The sequence below is a fragment of the Puma concolor genome, chromosome E3 (genome assembly GCF_028749965.1).
Source record: "Puma concolor isolate L17-30 chromosome E3, mPumCon1.1.hap2, whole genome shotgun sequence".
NCBI classification, from domain to species: Eukaryota; Metazoa; Chordata; class Mammalia; order Carnivora; family Felidae; genus Puma; species Puma concolor.
Window position 1 is genome coordinate 26,448,482 of NC_141682.1, and position 18,277 is coordinate 26,466,758.

At 42.4% G+C, this 18,277-nt stretch overlaps 1 protein-coding gene and 1 long non-coding RNA gene across 2 annotated transcripts in view; both read right to left on the minus strand.

Annotated features, from left to right (window-relative positions):
* LOC147573077 (uncharacterized) overlaps nucleotides 1-18,277 on the minus strand; it is a 117,016-nt gene that overhangs the window by 23,100 nt on the left and 75,639 nt on the right. The window lies entirely within an intron of this gene.
* Nucleotides 9,624-18,277, minus strand: part of LOC147573079 (uncharacterized) — a 36,795-nt gene continuing 28,141 nt past the window's right edge. Inside the window, exon 5 of the long non-coding RNA XR_015245697.1 lies at nucleotides 9,624-9,947. This is a non-coding gene — a long non-coding RNA (uncharacterized LOC147573079). The remainder of the gene's footprint in view (nucleotides 9,948-18,277) is intronic.

Below are 18,277 nucleotides of genomic sequence, written 5' to 3' on the forward strand. Positions count from 1 at the left end.
TCCTATTAAAGAAGAGTTTCTGACCTTTTTGAAAACAATTTTAATGAGATATAATTCAAACATCATATAAGCCCCTATTTAAGACTAAGATCTCAGTGGCTTTTAGTGTCTTTATAAATCCTTCCTTTTTGACACTGTAAACATACTGTTTTCAGGTTTCCATCCTGTCAGTGCTGATCTTTTTGGACCAAGGAGCACAGACAGGACCCAGAAATGGATGTGGACAGTTGTGGCCACAACTACTTTAAGCTGGTGGAGAAATCTGTCCTGTGGTCCTCAGTCTTCAGGAAGAATTGAAGTTCTTCTGAAGTTCCCATCAAGAATCCCATGAAAAAATAGTTGTTTAACCACAGTGTGAATGAACCTTATGGGAAGGAAGAATGGAAGAATCCACTGATGTCCCATGTTTACTCCCATTTGTGTTTGAGTAACTGGGACACCAGAGCATGAGTAGACAGACAAACAGCCTCTACATCTTCATGTCCTGGTCATTTCAGGGGGCGCTGGGGCACCAGGGAGGATGTAGGGGTGGGAATGGGGGCGGGGTGGTAATTGGGGTTGGCAGTGGTATTTAAGAAAGGGTGGAATTGGGGAAGGGGTGTGTCAGGAGAAGAAGGGACTCAGGGACAGTACCCACATCAGATCAAGTACTAGAGTGGAGGGAGGGGGGTTTAGACAGGTTAGTTGGTCAGCAGGTCGACAAATCACTAGGAGAGCAGGACACAAGTAGTAGGTGGAACAGAGGAGGATCCATCTATCTTCAAACCTTCAACTGTCTGAATGTTGCCTTAACAGCCTAGAACCTTTATACTCTCTCTCAACCAATCAGCTGCCTTCGCACCTGGTAGATCAAAATGGATACCCAGCATGACTTCTCACCTGGTGTACCATCACGTGCCATCCCAACAACAGTTGCTCTCTGGAACACTGGCAGACCTTTTGGTTTCTGGTCCCTCCCAACCCAGGTCCCTGTCCTCTCTTCTGGGAGCTCTCTCCTTCCATTCAGAACTCCAATGAAATACATAAGCAGAGTGAAAGTTGTCAACCCTCTCTAAATAGCTCAAAGCAGACAGAACATCCATAAAACAGAGATCTTGATAGGAACCATCTGAACCCCACAGCTATATCCATATATATGTCCACATCTACATATAACACCGTGGAGGATACATTAACTTTAGGCACATAGGATTCTGTAACAAAAATTCACTCTACTTATTTTGGCCATAGGGAAATTTCAATAAATTCCAGAGGGATGAAATACACAGAGCATCTTTTGGTAATATAATGTGCTAGATATCACTGTTAAAAATCTAACTAGAAATACCCATATGTTTAGTAATGGAGAAGCACCTCTATAAATATGAATAAAGAAATCCCAAATAAGAAGAGTTATATTTGACTGAATGATATAAGCATGATAAAATTGTAATCAAACATGTCTTCAGACTTGGAATATCCTGAAATATTGGTGTGAGAAAATTGTCTGGTCCCCACATCATCTCTAATTGACCTAGACATTTTAATACCTCAAATAGTGGTCGATCTGTCACTTATCAATGTGAACCTCCTACCCATTAGGTTGGACTTTACATTATGAACCCCACGGGGGAATAATCCAAGCCGACTCTCATGGGGTCTCCTGAGATCTGCAGGAATGGGGACATTTTAAGAGAAATAGGTCATCAACTTCTCTCCTGGGGACCCTGGGACAATACCCAGATTGTTGGCAGCACCAGATGCTCTGGGCAGGGAGGGCCTAGCAGGTGGCAAGGGTCACCCCAATTATAACTGGAGCAGGGATCAGGGAAAGAAGGAGCAGTGAATAGAGATTGGGGGCCTCTAACAAATTAGATCATTCATGGAAGTGAGTGAGGTAGTGTCCCTAAAGCCAGTGTCAGCTTCCCATTGGGGGAGTCCTTTGTGGCTTCTGGGGGCAAGGCCAAGAGCCTAGAGCTTGAAATACAGCTATGCTGCTTACCAGCTGTGTGACCCAGGGCTGGTCTCCTTCAGTACAATGGTTTCTTTTCATGTCCATGCCTGTGTCCATAACTGCTGAGGACAAGAGGAACCCATGTCCTGAGCACCTGTGCACATTAGCATCACCATCTCCTTGTGATGCAGGATCATCAAGCCCAATGGTCATGAATGAATTCTTGTGATGTTTTATGGTGCAAACAGGTGTTTTAATTATAGCATGAGGACAGGACCAGTTGGCAGAAAGAGCTGCACTGGGAAGGTGAGGAGTGATTGATTGTATACTTTTAAATTTGGTTATGTTAGAGATAACCTAAGTTTCTAAAGGGATCTGTGCATGTTAAAGAAGACTCATGGGATCCTGGAGGTCTGGCTGTTGTGAAGACAGGGTTGCTTTCAGTCTCTAGCAAAACTCAACATTAAGGCAGCCATGAGTGCCTTGAGCAGGGTCACACTCTGCATGTCTCAAGTATTTATTAGTGGGCTGAAAATTGTGAGAAAATTTAACTTTGACTATGATTCTCTTACCTTTGTTCTCCTCCTCATTTTCCACCCTGAACAATTTTTTAAGTTTCTTTATTTTGAGAGACAGAGAGAGTGAGCAAGGGAGCGGCAGAGAGAGATGGAAAGAGAGAATCCCAAGGAGCATCTACTCTCATATTGCTAAGCCTGATATGGGGTTGAACTCACAAACCATGGGATCATGACCTGAGCTGAAATCAAGGGTCAGAGGCTTTACTGACTGAGAGACCCAGGCACCCCCTTGCCCCCTGAACAATTCTGACCCTTAAATCTTTAAGGTTGTTGAAGGTGGAAGGCCTCATCTTCTGTAGCATCTTCGTGCTGAATAGAGACCTAAAGATATCCCTACCTAGTGACTCAACATTGATTAGTCAGGAATGTATAGCAGAGTTAGGAAAAGTGGAGGCAGTGAAATCCAATGTGGACATCAAAGAAGTATCTCTGTGGGTGGTAAGGACCATCTGTCAACATGAAGTTATTGTAGTAATGGAGTCTTGACACCAAGAAAACTTTGGAAAAGGCAACATATGGGGATTGGTATGGCTATAAGAATGAGAAGTCCAACAAACAGACCCTTAATAGTTGACCACAGTCCTCCTGTGAACCAGGAACTTAACCAGTCCTTGAAAGAGAGGGAAGTATTTTGTAGAGCCTTAATTTGAGTATACATGTCAGTTGGTAACCCTGTCATATTTTTGTGATAATCTGGCGTACATACAGAGCACTCTGCTTTAATGAAGCATAGGTGCCTCCTTGGGCTGCAGTCAGAATATCAAGGGCCATTCGGTTTTGGAGGGCCACTTTTTAAACCGAACTTGGTTTGTTTAAAGATCGCTAGTTTATGCTTGGCTAAAGCCTCTATTTGCAATTTCATATCAAAAGAGGTGGTCCCTGGGGCAAATATGGCTAAGGGATAAAACCATCAAGAAGCCCTCTTTGATGTCTAACTTTAACAATATCCTAATTATGAGTAATCAGCAGCAAGTGGGAAAAAACTTGTCTCAGAAGGTAAGGGCATCCCCAAGTGCATCATCCAATCCAGGCATAAGGGAAGTGGGCCATCCATTATCTCCACAAGCATAGTTAAGCAATGGACTGGGACACACACTGGTTTTATCATCACAGACATACAGAATTGGTCAAGGTGATGGCTGAGTTTACCATAGCAGGGGAATCGATCGCATTTTCCAGCTATTCAAATAATCATATGCCCATGGAGTCCTGTTATTATCCCCATAGAATAACAAGCAAGAAGAATCTCTGTACGAGTTACTATGGCAATTTCTCTGAAGTTTACCTCAAGTTGTCTAGCTTAGGCAAAACACATTCAAAGACAATTAGAACCATAATTTACCACCTGCAAAGAAACATAATTTTCTCTCTAAAATCACCCTAATTCCAGAGATAGCCAAATCAAGACTAATTCATTTGAAAAACAAGTTCAGTTTTAACAAACTTGGACTAATTATTTACATGAGCTCAGCAAGAATAGTGACTAATCATATAGATCTTTACAAATTAACTTTGCTGGAATTTTTATAAAGAATCTTGACTGAACTTTTAGTAGCTGCTCTAGGGCAGAGTCCAAGCCAAATACTTGCAATCAGACATGCCTGCCATACCTGTAGATGTAGTGAATTCCTCTTCTCAAGGTCACCCAAATATCCTGAGGTTCCTGCACCAGCCAGGAAGTGATATTCTTTACTCATCTGGTAAGGCTGCTGGGAAATCTGTAAGCAAGGTATCTGTAACCAAGGTATCAGCAAGGTATCTGTAAGCAAAGTTTCATTTTTTAAAATGTTTATTTATTTTTGAGAGAAAGAGATGGGGGGGGATGAGTCGGAGAGGGTCAGAGAGAGAGGGAAACAGAAGATCTTAGCAGGCTCTGTGCTGTCAGTGCAGAGTCTGATGTGGGGCTCCAACTCACAAACTGTGAGATCATGACCTGGGCTGAAGTTGGACACTTAACTGACTGTGCCACCCCAGTGTCCCTCGGCTTATGTTTCATAAAACCAATGATAGTTCCTTAAAGCTGTATGGTCATATCTGAATCTATGTATGTCTCTCTGAAATGTGAAATTCCAGTCAAAGTTTTGGTAAAATAATCAATATTTCCAATAGTGTGCTGTTACAAGGAGAAAACATTCTTATTGACCTTATGCAAACAACTATAATTGCCTTGAAAGAAAGAGTATTCACTGAGAGCTTTTGAATTTCAGAAGGTTCAGCTAGTGAGGTAAGTTAGATGCTTCAATTTATTCACAAAAGAATATTTTACCGTGTGTGTAAGTTATAGAGAATCATCTTAAAAGAAAGTTTTCCTTAATCTGGAAGAGCAAACATCAGAAAACAGTGTTTCAAACAAGATTCACAAAAACTATAATCATCTTCTTCAGTTCATTTAGTTCCACGTTACTAATTCTTGTTCAGTTTGTAGCTTTTCATTAGTTTTGGAAATTCTTACCCATTTCAGCTTTATGATTTTTTTAAGTTTACTTATTTGTTTGAGAAAGACAGAGAAAGCACGAATGGGGAAGGGGCAGAGAGAGAGGGAGAATCCCAATCAGGCTCCATGCTGTAACTGCAGAGCCCAACATAGGGCTCAGTCTCAGGAACTGTGAGATCATGACCAAAGCCGAAACCAAGAGTCAGATGCTTAACTGACAGAGTCACCCGGTGCCCCAGTTTTATGATTTTAAAGATACCAAAAACATGCATTTGTTTTTTTTTTTAAAGTCCTTTTTATGAATCTGCTTTAAGATGAAACTCATTTTGCAAATGACAAAAGACCATAATGCAATCGACAAGAAAATTCAGTTATTTCTGTGACACAGAATACTTCGATAATCAGAATATTGAGTGATATTAAAACGTCAGGAATTTCATATCTATATCTATCTCTCTATATGAACAGTTATAGCATTTACCCAAGCAGTACAACCTAAGGTTTGTCATTATTTGTGCTGATTGCTCAGAAAGACTTCATTTACAATTCAAATCTTGGGAAAGTTTTAAAGTTCATGCCTAAATAGGATGGTGGATCATTATAAAACTTAAAATTTAATTATTTATTTAACCAAGTTTACAAAGGCAAATAGATAGTGTAATACACTTGTTAGTAAAACTTAGCTCCTTTAACATTGTGAAGTTTTAACTTTCTTAAGAAACCAAAGACCTGATAAAGACAAGGTGTAGAAACTTTGGTTTTCTGGGCAAGGAAAAGAGAAAAAAACTTTGTTTACATTTTCTTATCAAGTGCAAACTAGCAATCCAAGAAAATGTTGTGTTTTTTTAGAAGAGGGAAAGTGGAATTTCAGTCTTCTAACAGTGTACCTTTAAAATCCATTCATTTTGGGGTGCCTGGGTAGTTCAGTTGGTTGAGCATCCCACTCTTGATTTTGGCTCAGGTCATGGAATTGAACCCTGAGTCAGGCTATGCACTGGGTGTGGAGCCTGCTTGAAATTCACTCTCTGCCCCTCCCCCATGTGTGCACACACACTCTAAAATGCAAAATAAATAAAATCCATTCATTTTAATCTTAGTCCATCCTGACCACATATAAAATTCCTGTCCAAAGTCTTCCCTTCACAAACCTTCTACAAATTTCTATTGCATTCAGATTTTGTCTCAAGTCATTTCTTTCCAAACAACCAATCTCATTTTAGGAGAAAATTACTTTCTTTTACCTTAACAAAAATGTATTCCCATTTCTCACATCTTTCTTACACATCTCTTACTTTTTTACATGCAGAGTTACTTTCCTTATTTCTGTCAGTCTTTCAAAAAATTTTTTAAATGTTTTATTTATTTTTAAGACAGAGGGAGACAGAGCATGAGTGGGGATGGGGCAGAGAGAGAGGGAGACACAGAATCTGAAGCAGGCTCCAGGCTCTGAGCTGTCAGCACAGAGCCCTACGTGGGCTCGAACTCATGAACTGTGAGATCATGACCTGACCTGAAGTCGGACGCTCAACCAACAGCCACCCAGGCGCCCCACCCCACCCCACCCCCGTCAGTCTTAATTACATTTAGCAGAAGAATTTTAACTCTTAGAAACCTAAGACTCCAGTGAAAACTGAGTAGTAACCAATTGTGAACTGTTATACCAGAATTCTTCTAGATCTAAAATTTGTAATTACATTTTATAAGTACAAAAACATGTTTTCCATAGTGAAGTATTTTTAACAAAATTTTTAAATGTTTATTTATTTTTGACAGAGACAGAGAAGGAGAGAGTGTGAGCAGGAGCAGGGGAAGGGCAGAGAGAGAGGGAGACACAGAATCTGAAACAGGCTCCAGGCTCTGAGCTGTCAGCACAGAGCCTGACGAGGAATTCGAACTCACAAACTGCGAGATTGTGACCTGAGCTGAAGTTGGGTGCTTAACCAACTGAGCCACCCAGGTACCCCTCCATAGTACGGTCTCTTAATAAAGCACAAAGCATATTTCCAACAGACCCAAATATCCTCGGCTTCTCCGCAATAAGAAGCCAAAAACACAAATCTACATTCAGTAATCAATGCTTCAGCACTCAGTCCCATTTGGAAAAGGCCTCAATGGCCAATGAGTTCAATTCTATTTATCATTTAAGCAACCTTTTACGTTGAAGACTTTGAACCTATCTTAACAATTACACAAGAAAACTTTGAGACAGACAAAATTAAGAATCATTTTAAGTCATCATTTTGCTAATAAATTGCAACAGAAATAACACAAGCTGATTTGACCTTCTGCACACCTTGGTAGAATAAAAGTTTTCTATTTGACGCTGACAACTCCAAAGACATGTTCATCTGAATTAAAGTAACAAACTTAGTTGAAATACCAAATATATGCCACGTGGAGCCACTAAAAAGTAAATCATTTTGTTCCCCATTGTCAAATTTTACCTGGGGCTGCAGCTGCAAATTTGAAGTAGGTGGTGTAAGTCCAAGGGGGTGCTGTTTGCTCCTTGACCACAAGGATAGAAGGAGCTGGTGGTGTCAGAGGCACCAAGGATGGTATATGAGTCTAATATGCAGGCTGCACCCCAGGTGGTAGAGAAACAGGAGGAGGGGTCCTGGGGAGGCTCGCCTGTGTCCCTCACTTGACCTGGCCCCCTGAAACACCCCAAGTGTACCCTGTCCCTACCCTGTGCCCCTGTCCTCATGGCCATCCTACCCTGGATTCTGGCCATTTTCTGGAATCCAGGCCTGGGTACAACCCTCCATAATCCATTGGCATGGGCCAGATGCCCAGCACAGGGTTGGAACCAGGAAAACACCCCCTTCCATGACAACTTCGATGGGACAGGTCATGCCAGGGTCTGTGCATTCCATCTGCCTGTGCTGGCCTTCATTGGAGCGCTAGAGTTATTGTGGAGTGTGTGGGTATAAACCTGCATTATGCACCTGTGAGTCTGAGTTCTTTCTGTTTCTGTGAGTATATTGACTATCGACAAGAGTTTCCTGTTTCTTGGTTGTTTTCATGTTCTACTCTTGTGTTTATCTGTATGCATGTATCTATGTCTGTGTCTCTGAAAGAACATCCATCCACTGTGCAAATCTCTGTGTCTGTGACTGTATTATCTGTGTGTCTCAGGTACATGAGTCCCTGTGGGAGCATCTCTGTGTATCTGTGTTTCGTGTTTGTGTGTGTATTGGTTGTATGTGTGAATTTGAGGCCCCTTTGGGTGTTCTTTTTTTTTTTTTTTTTTTTTTATTTATTTTTAAAAATTTTTTTTTTCAACGTTTATTTATTTTTGGGACAGAGAGAGACAGAGCATGAACGGGCGAGGGGCAGAGAGAGAGGGAGACACAGAATCGGAAACAGGCTCCAGGCTCTGAGCCATCAGCCCAGAGCCTGACGCGGGGCTCGAACTCACGGACCGTGAGATCGTGACCTGGTTGAAGTCGGACGCTTAACCGACTGCGCCACCCAGGCGCCCCGGGGTGTTCTTGATCATACCTGTGGGTATGTGTGTGTGTGTTCTGTGTGTGTCTAGTATTTGTAGAGTTTGCTTTATGGGGCTGATTCATGTGACCCTGAGTGTGTGTGTGTGTGTGTGTGTGTGTGTGTGTGTGTGTGTGTTCCACTCAGGGTGACACTGGCTATGTCTGCAGTGCGAGTCTGTGTGTGAGCCTGTCCATGAGCCCCATACCTGAGTCCCAGATGACGCTGTGGGTGGTTCCATGCCTGTGTTCCATATCTGTGTATCCATGCCTGTGTGTGCTTGTGGTGTCTGTTTTTTCCTCTGTGCATGTGTGTGTCTGTGCACCTCAGAAGTAGCTACAGAGGGAACCCTTCAAGGGCGATCCTGGGGTGGGTGAGCAAAAGACAATATGTGCTTCCCCCACCCTCAGGCTCAGCTCCCTCTGCCCATTTTTATCCCATCCTCCAGTGCCCCCCACTTCGGGTGCCATCTCAGTCTCCAAGGATGGATGGAGTGAAGGGCAGCTCACAGGACCACAGGCCAGTAGCAGGGAGGGTTGCGGATGGCAGGAGGAGGTTATAAAGTGTGGGGAGGGCTCCTAGACCCTGGTGAGGCTGAGGGATACCTAGGCCCTGGGAAGGATGAGTGAGTGGGGGCCCCAAGGCAGGGCTGGGGAAACAGAACTCCTGGGCCCCATGGAAGGAATGCAGGATTGGGCACCCCGGAAAAGAGCTGGAGGAGTCCTGAAGGACTCCTGAGTCCCCAAAGGGCAAATCCTTCACTCACCTGTGCTGGCGCAGGCTGAGGCCAGGAAGTGGAAGCAGCACCAGCAGCAGCAGCAGCAGCAGCAGCATTCAGAGGCAGTGGCAGCAGATCCATGGAATGGTGGATGGAGCAGGGAGCCATGGTCTTTCGAACAAGTGGAATCACCACGCTGGGCTGCCCTCGGCCCTTTCCCCCTTCCCCGGCCACCTCACTAGCTCTGGCCCTGGCCTCATCCTCAGCAGGGCATGGTCAAGCCAGACAGAGATGGACACCTGGGGCCACAGGAATGTCCCCCTGACCTCTGTGTCCTAGTTGTTGAATGGGCATAAGGAGTCACCCAGGGCCCCTGGAACCAGAGTTTTCTCTGATGGAACTTGGGAAGAATTATGGAGGGATAGCATTTAGTGCCAGTTTATTCACAGAATAAAAGCACAACACAAGGTCGCCTCGGATGCTGATGTCAATGTTTTATTACCAGACCACATTTGGAGCACTTACCCAGGAATGTGGAAGGAAGACAATAACATATTAATTTAAGAGAACAAAAATGCTAGAACATGGGCACTCCTGATGCTCTTGCAAAACAGTGCTCTACATCCCCCTCCTCACCCTCTCCATAGTGGGGAAACTGAGGCAGCCAGGGATTTGGTCAAGATTACAGAGTGGTTTCTGAGTGTTTTGCTGATTACATCTGACCAAACTCCTTTTTCTGAATTTCACTTCTTTAATCTTAACAGTTATGACTTTGGGAAACTCTGGGACAAATTCCACCTGGTTGAGGATGAAGCAAACCCATCCTGACTTAGTCCTGCTATCATTTACTACCAATGACCCATGCCCCTCCTTTGCCCCTGAGCAGTCCCTGACAGGCTGGTACCATGTGGTGGCCTCGCTAGGCTCTATGAAGAATGTCACATTGTCCTCTTACCCACTAAGCTGGATGCAGCCCGGTGATATGCTCTGACCAGGAAATGTGAGTGGGAGTGAAGTGTGCCACCTCAAATACAACACTTGGGAACAACCGCATCTGGCCACCTCTCTGTCCATCTCTTATGTCACCTGGTAGTTACCTATGGTGGGTGCTCTTTTATCCTGGTCCCAGGGGGACCATGGTGGACATGTGGCATGAGCAAGGAAAATACTTCCTTTATTATAAGTTGTTAAGACTTTGGGCTATTTGTTACCCACAATAACATCTAGCCCATCCTAACTGGAATGCATCCTCCGTTCTCTCTATGAGGCAGCATAGCCTAACATTCAAAGTATGAACTCTATTGTTAGATACACGTGGGTTTGAATTTCAACTCCATCCTTTTATTAACTCCAACCTCAGACAATTTACTTGGAGTCTCTGAACCTCCATTTCTGATCCGTAAAATGGATGGTTACACCATCACAGGTTTGAAGAGGATTAAATCAAATAATAAAAATGTAAATCTTTGAGTCCAGGACCTGGTACATATAGTCAATGTCAATAAATATTAGCTGTATGGCATATGTCTAGATTGTAAACAGTCTGAAAATGCAGCAACTTTTACAAAAGGAGACATTAAGCCTGTGGCATAAGTATCCTTTCAAACTGTTTTTCAGCAAATAGGATATTATATCTATTCACTCACACCCTACTTTTTACTCTTAATAAGATATTGTGATATTTTTATGTTGCAAACAAAAAGATCTGCATTGTCTTTTTAAATTATAGGACAACATTGAATACCATTAATAATTTAATCACTTCTCTATTGCTGGACATTTCCATAGGTTGCATATGGCACTGAAAACAAATGAAGTAAATAAAAACTATTAAAATGTATTGTGTGCTAGAGTAATATTTCATTCTTTTTGATTGATGAGTAATATTCCATTATACACACACACACACAAAGACACACACACATACACACACACACACACACACACACACACCATATCTAATTTATCCATTCATCAGTCAATAGACATTTGGGCTCTTTTCATACTTTGGCTATTGCTGATAGTGCTGCTATAAACATTGGGGTCATGTTCCCCTTTGAATCAGCCCTCCTGTACTCTTTGGATAAATACCTAGTAGTGAATTGCTGAGTCATAGTGTAGTTCTGTTTTTTTAGTTTTTTGAGGAACATTCATACTCTTTTCCAGGGTGGCTGCACCAGTATGCCTTCCCACCAGCAGTGCAAAAGGGTTCGTCTTTCCCTGCATCCTTGAGAACATCTGTTATTGCCTGAGTTGTTAATTTTATCTGACAGATGTGAAGGAGTATCTCATTGTAATTTTCATTTGTATTTCCCTCATCATGAGTCATGTTAAGCATATTTTCATGTGTCTGTTAGGCATCTGGATGTCTTCTTTGGAAAAGTGTCTTTCATGTCTTTTGACCATTTCCTTACTGGATTATTTGCTTTTTAGGTGTTGAGTCTGACAAGTTCTATATAAATTTTGGACACTAACCCTTTATTGGATATGTCTTTTGGAAATATCTCCTCCCAATCCATTGGTTGCCTTTTAGTTTTGCTGATTGTTTCCTCTGCTGTGCAGAAGCTTTTTATCTTGATGAGGTCCCAAGAGTTCATTTTTGTTTTGTTTCCCTTGCCTCCAGAGACACTACAAGTAAAAAGCTGCTGCAGGTCAAAGACACTGTTGTCGGTTTTCCCCTCTAGGATTTTCATGGCTTCCTGCCTTACGTTTAGGTCTTTCATCCATTTTGAGTTTACTTTTGTATATGGTGTAGGAAAGTAGTCCACGTTCAGTCATCTGCCTGTCGTTGTCCAGTTTTTCCAGTACCATTTGCTGAAGAGACTGTCTTTTCCATTACATAATCTTTCTTGCTTTGTTAAAGATTAGTTGGCCAGGGGCTTCTGGGAAGATGGCAGTGTAGGAGGACGCTGGCTCACCGCATCCTGCGGGTCACTTAGATTTCACCCACACGTGCCTAAATAACCCAGAAAATCGCCAGAAGACTAGCAGAATGGATTCTCCAGAGCCAAGCATAGATGAGAGGCCCACGGAAGAGGGTAGGAAGGGCAGAGAGGCGGTGCACACTACACGGACTGACAGGAGGGAGCCAAGGCGGAGGGGCAGCCCACCGGCAAAGCAGAGCCCCCGAGTCTGGCTGGCAAAAGCAGAGGGGCCAGACAGAGTGTGTTCTGACAGCAAGCAGGACTTAACATCTGGAAGGTTATAAGTTAACAGCTCTGCTCAGAGAATGGGAGGGCTGGAGGACAACGGGAGGGAGAGTTGTTGAGCCCCGGACAACAGAGCGCAGCTTGGTGGGGAACAAAGGCACTCGCCAGCGCCATCTCCCTCACCCATCCCCCAGCCAAAATCCCAAAGGGAACCAGTTCCTTCCAGGAAACTTGCTTGCACCGTGCAAACACCCAATGCTGTGCAGAATTCTGTGGATCCATCCCTCTGGCGGGTCTGACTCCCTCCTGGTGCTGCAGGGCCCCTCCCGAAGTGGATCTCTGAAGGAAAAGCGAGCTGATCCTGCCCCTCTTGCCCCTGTGCACCTTGCCAATCCACCACAGCTAATACGCCAGGTCCCCAGCACCACAAGACTGACAGTGTGCAAGTAGCCCAGATGGGCCATGCCACCCCACAGTGAATCCCCCCCAAGGAGAGGGAAAGAGAAGGCACACACCAGTCTGACTGTGGCCCCAGTAGTGGGCTGGGGGCAGACATCAGTTCTGACTGCAGCCCTGCCCACCAACACAAGTTATTCAAGACGGCACAGGGGAAGTGCCCTGCAGTTCTGCACCACTCCAGGGACTATCCAAAATGACAAAACAGAAGAATTCCCCTCAAAAAAACATCTCCAAATAACGACAGCTAATGAACTGATCAAAAAAGATTTAAACAATATAACAGAAAGTGAATTTAGAATAATAGTCATAAAATTAATCACTGGGCTTGAAAACAGTATAAAGGACAGCAGAGAATCTATTGCTACAGAGATCAAGGGACTAAGGAACAGCCAGGAGGAGCTCAAAAATGCTATTAATGAGCTGCAAAATAAAATGGAGATGACCACCACAGCTCGGAATGAAGAGGCAGAGGAGAGAATAGGTGAACTAGAAGATAAAATTATGGAAAAAGAAGAAGCTGAGAAAAAGAGAGATAAAAAAAAAAACCAGGAGTATGCTGGGAAAATTAGAGAACTAAGTGATGCACTAAAGAGAAATAATCTACGCATAATTGGTATTCCAGAGGAGGAAGAGAGAGGGAAAGGTGCTGAAGTTGTACTTGAAGAAATAATAGCTGAGAACTTCCCAGATCTGGGGAAGGACAAAGGCATTGAAATCCAAAAGGCACAGAGAACTCCCTTCAGATATAACTTGAATCAATCTTCTGCATGACATATCATAGTGAAATTGGCAAAATACAAGGATAAAGAGAAAATTCTGAAAGCAGCTAGGGATAAACGTGCTCTAACATATAAAGGGAGACCTATAAGACTCGTGACCGATCTCTCTACTGAAACTTGGCAGGCCAGAAAGCAATGGCAGGAGATCTTCAATGTGATGAACAGAAATAATATGCAGCTAAGAATCTTTTATCCAGCAAGTCTGTCATTTAGAATAGAAGGAGAGATAAAGGTCTTCCCAAACAAACAAAAACTGAAGGAACTCGTCACCACTAAACCAGCCCTACAAGAGATCCTAAGGGAGATCCTGTGAGACAAAGTACCAGAGACATCGCTACAAGCATGAAACCTACAGACATCACAATGACTCTAAACCCATATCTTTCTAAAATAACACTGAATGTAAATGGACTAAATGCACCAACCAAAAGACATAGGGTATCAGAATGGATAAAAAAACAAGACCCATCTATTTGCTGTCTACAAGAGACTCATTTTAGACCTGAGGACATCGTCAGATTGAGAGTGAGGGGATGGAGAACTATTTATCATGTTCCTGGAAGTCAAAAGAAAGCTGGAGTAGCCACACTTATATCAGACAAACTAGACTTTAAATTAAAGGCTGTAACAAGACATGAAGAAGGGCATTATATAATAATCACAGGGTCTATCCATCAGGAAGAGCTAACAATTATAAATGTCTATGCACCGAATACAGGAGCCCCCAATTATATAAAACAACTACAAACATAAGCAACCTTATTGATAAGAATGTGGTAATTGCAGGGGACTTTAACACTCCACTTACAGAAATGGATAGATCATCTAGACACACGGTCAATAAAGAAACAAGGGCCCTGAATGATACATTGGATCAGATGGACTTGACAGATATATTTAGAACTCTGCATCCCAAAGCAACAGAATATACTTTCTTCTCGAGTGCACATAGAACATTCTCCAAGATAGATCACTTACTGGGTCACAAAACAGCCCTTCATAAGTATACAAGAATTGACATCATACCATGCATACTTTCAAACCACAATGCTATGAAGCTTGAAATCAACCACAGGAAAAAGTCTGGAAAACCTCTAAAAGCATGGAGGTTAAAGAACACCCTACTAGGGGCGCCTGCATGGCTCAGTCGGTTAAGCGTCCGACTTCGGCTCAGGTCACGATCTCACGGTCCGTGAGTTCGAGCCCCACGTCGGGCTCTGTGCTGACAGCTCAGAGCCTGGAGCCTGTTTCAGATTCTGTGTCTCCCTCTCTCTCTGACCCTCCCCCGTTCATGCTCTGTCTCTCTCTGTCTCAAAAATAAATAAACGTTAAAAAAAAAGAAAAAAGAACACACTACTAAAGAATCAATGGGTCAACCAGGCAATTAGAGAAGAAATGAAAAAAAATATGGAAACAAACGAAAATGAAAATACAACAATCCAAATGCTTTGGGACGCAGTGAAGGCAGTCCTGAGAGGAAAATACACTGCAATCCAGGCCTATCTCAAGAAACAAGAAAAATCCCAAATACAAAATCTAACAGCACACCTAAAGGAAATAGAAGCAGAACAGCAAAGACAGCCTAAACCCAGCAGAAGAAGAGAAATAATAAAGATCAGAGCAGAAATAGACAATATAGAATCTAAAAAAACTGTAGAGCAGATCAATGAAACCAAGAGTTGGTTTTTTGAAAAAATAAACAAAATTGATAAACCTCTAGCCAGGCTTCTCAAAAAGAAAAGGGAGAGGACCCAAATAGATAAAATCATGAATGAAAATGGAATTATTACAATCAATCCCTCAGAGATACAAACAATTATCAGGGAATACTAGGAAAAATTATATGCCAACAAACTGGACAACCTGGAAGAAATGGACAAATTCCTAAACACCCACACACTTCCAAAACTCAATCAGGAGGAAATAGAAAGCTTGAACAGACCCATAACCAGCAAAGAAATTGAATCAGTCCTCAAAAATCTCCCAACAAATAAGATTCCGGGACCAGATGGCTTCCCAGGGGAGTTCTACCAGACGTTTAAAGCAGAGATAATCTCGGGGCGCCTGGGTGGCGCAGTCGGTTGAGCGTCCGACTTCAGCCAGGTCACGATCTCGCAGTCCGGGAGTTCAAGCCCCGCGTCAGGCTCTGGGCTGATGGCTCGGAGCCTGGAGCCTGTTTCCGATTCTGTGTCTCCCTCTCTCTCTGCCCCTCCCCCATTCATGCTCTGTCTCTCTCTGTCCCAAAAATAAATAAACGTTGAAAAAAAAATTAAAAAAAAAAATAAAGCAGAGATAATCTCTATCCTTCTCAAGCTTTTCCAAAAAATTGAAAGGGAAGGAAAACTTCCAGACTCCTTCTATGAGGCCAACATTACTTTGATTCCTAAACCAGAGACCCAGTAAAAAAAGAGAACTACAGGCCAATATCCCTGATGAATATGGATGCAAAAATTCTCAATAAGATACTAGCAAATCGAATTCAACAGCATATGAAAAGAATTATTCACCATGATCAAGTGGGATTCATTCCTGGGATGCAGGGCTGGTTCAACATTCGCAAATCAATCAACGTGATACATCACATTAATAAAAGAAAAGATAAGAACCATATGATCCTGCCAATCGATGCAGAAAAGGCATTTGACAAAATTCAGCAACGTTTCTTAATAAAAACCCTCAAGAAAGCGGAATAGAAGGAACATACTTAAACATCATAAAAGCCATTTATGAAAAGCCCACAGCTAACATCACCCTCAATGGGGAAAAACTGAGAGCTTTTTCCCTGAGATCAGGAACACAACAGGGATGTCCACTCTCACCGCTGTTGTTTAACATAGTGTTGGAAGTTCTAGCATCAGCAATCAGACAACAAAAGGAAATCAAAGGCATCAAAATTGGCAAAGATGAAGTCAAGCTTTCACTTTTTGCAGATGACATGATACTATACATGGAAAATCCGATAGATTCCACCAAAAGTCTCCTAGAACTGATACATGAATTTAGCAAAGTTGCAGGATACAAAATCAATGTACAGAAATCAGTTGCATTCTTATACACTAATAATGAAGCAACAGAAAGACAAATAAAGAAACTGATCCCACTCACAATTGCACCAAGAAGCATAAAATACCTAGGAAGAAACCTAACCAAATATGTAAAAGATCTGTATGCTGAAAACTATAGAAAGCTTATGAAGGAAATTGAAGAAGATATAAAGAAATGGAAAAAACATTCCGTGCTCATGGATTGGAAGAATAAATATTGTGAAAATGTCAATACTACCCAAAGCTATCTACACATTCAATGCAATCCCAATCAAAATTACACCAGCATTCTTCTCAAAGCTAGAACAAGCAATCCTTAAATTCTTATGGAACCACAATAGGCCCCAAATAGCCAAAGTAATTTTGAAGAAGACCAAAGCAGGAGGCATCACAATCCCAGACTTTAGCCTCTACCACAAAGCTGTCATCATCAAGACAGCATGGTATTGGCACCAAAACAGACACATAGACCAATGGAATAGAATAGAAACCCCAGAACTAGACCCACAAATGTATGGCCAACTCATCTTTGACAAAGCAGGAAAGAACACCCAATGGAAAAAAGACAGTCTCTTTAACAAATGGTGCTGGGAGAACTGGACAGCAACATGCAGAAGAATGAAACTCGACCACTTTCTCACACCATTCACAAAAACAAACTCAAAATGGATAAAGGACCTGAATGTGAGACAGGAAACCATCAAAACCCTAGAGGAGAAAGCAGGAAAAGACCTCTCTGACCTCAGCCGTAGCAATTTCTTACTTGACACACCCCCAAAAGCAAGGGAATTAAAAGCAAAAATGAACTACTGGGACCTTATGAAGATAAAAAGCTTCTACACAGCAAAGGAAACAACCAACGAAACTAAAAGGCAACCAACGGAATGGGAAAAGATATTTGCAAATGACATATTGGACAAAGGGCTAGTATCCAAAATCTATAAAGAAATCACCAAACTCCACACCTGAAAAAATAACCCAGTGAAGAAATGGGCAGAAAACATGAATAGACACTTCTCTAAAGAAGACATCTGGATAGCCAACAGGCACATGAAAAGATGCTCAATGTCGCTCCTCATCAGGGAAATACAAATCAAAACCACACTCAGCTATCACCTCACGCCAGTCAGAGTAGCCAAAATGAACAAATCAGGAGACTGTAGATGCTGGAGAGGATGTGGAGAAACGGGAACCCTCTTGCACTGTTGGTGGGAATGCAAACTGGTGCAGCCACTCTGGAAAACAGTGTGAAGGTTCCTCAAAAAATTAAAAATAGACCTACCCTATGACCCAGCAATAGCACTGCTAGGAATTTACCCAAGGAATACAGGAGTCTTGATGCATAGGGGCACTTGTACCCCAATGTTTATAGCAGCACTCTCAATAATAGCCAAATTATGGAAAGAGCCTACATGTCCATCAAATGATGAATGGATAAAGAAATTGTGGTTTATATACACAATGGAGTACTACATGGCAATGAGAAAAAATGAAATATGGCCCTGTGTAGCAATGTGGATGGAACTGGAGAATGTGATGCTAAGTGAAATAAGCCATACAGAGAAAGACAGATACCATATGTTTTCACTCTTATGTGGATCCTGAGAAACTTAACAGAAACCCATGGGGGAGGGGTTAGAGGGGTTAGAGCATAAGAGACTGTTAAAAACTGAGAACAAACTGAGGATTGATGGGGG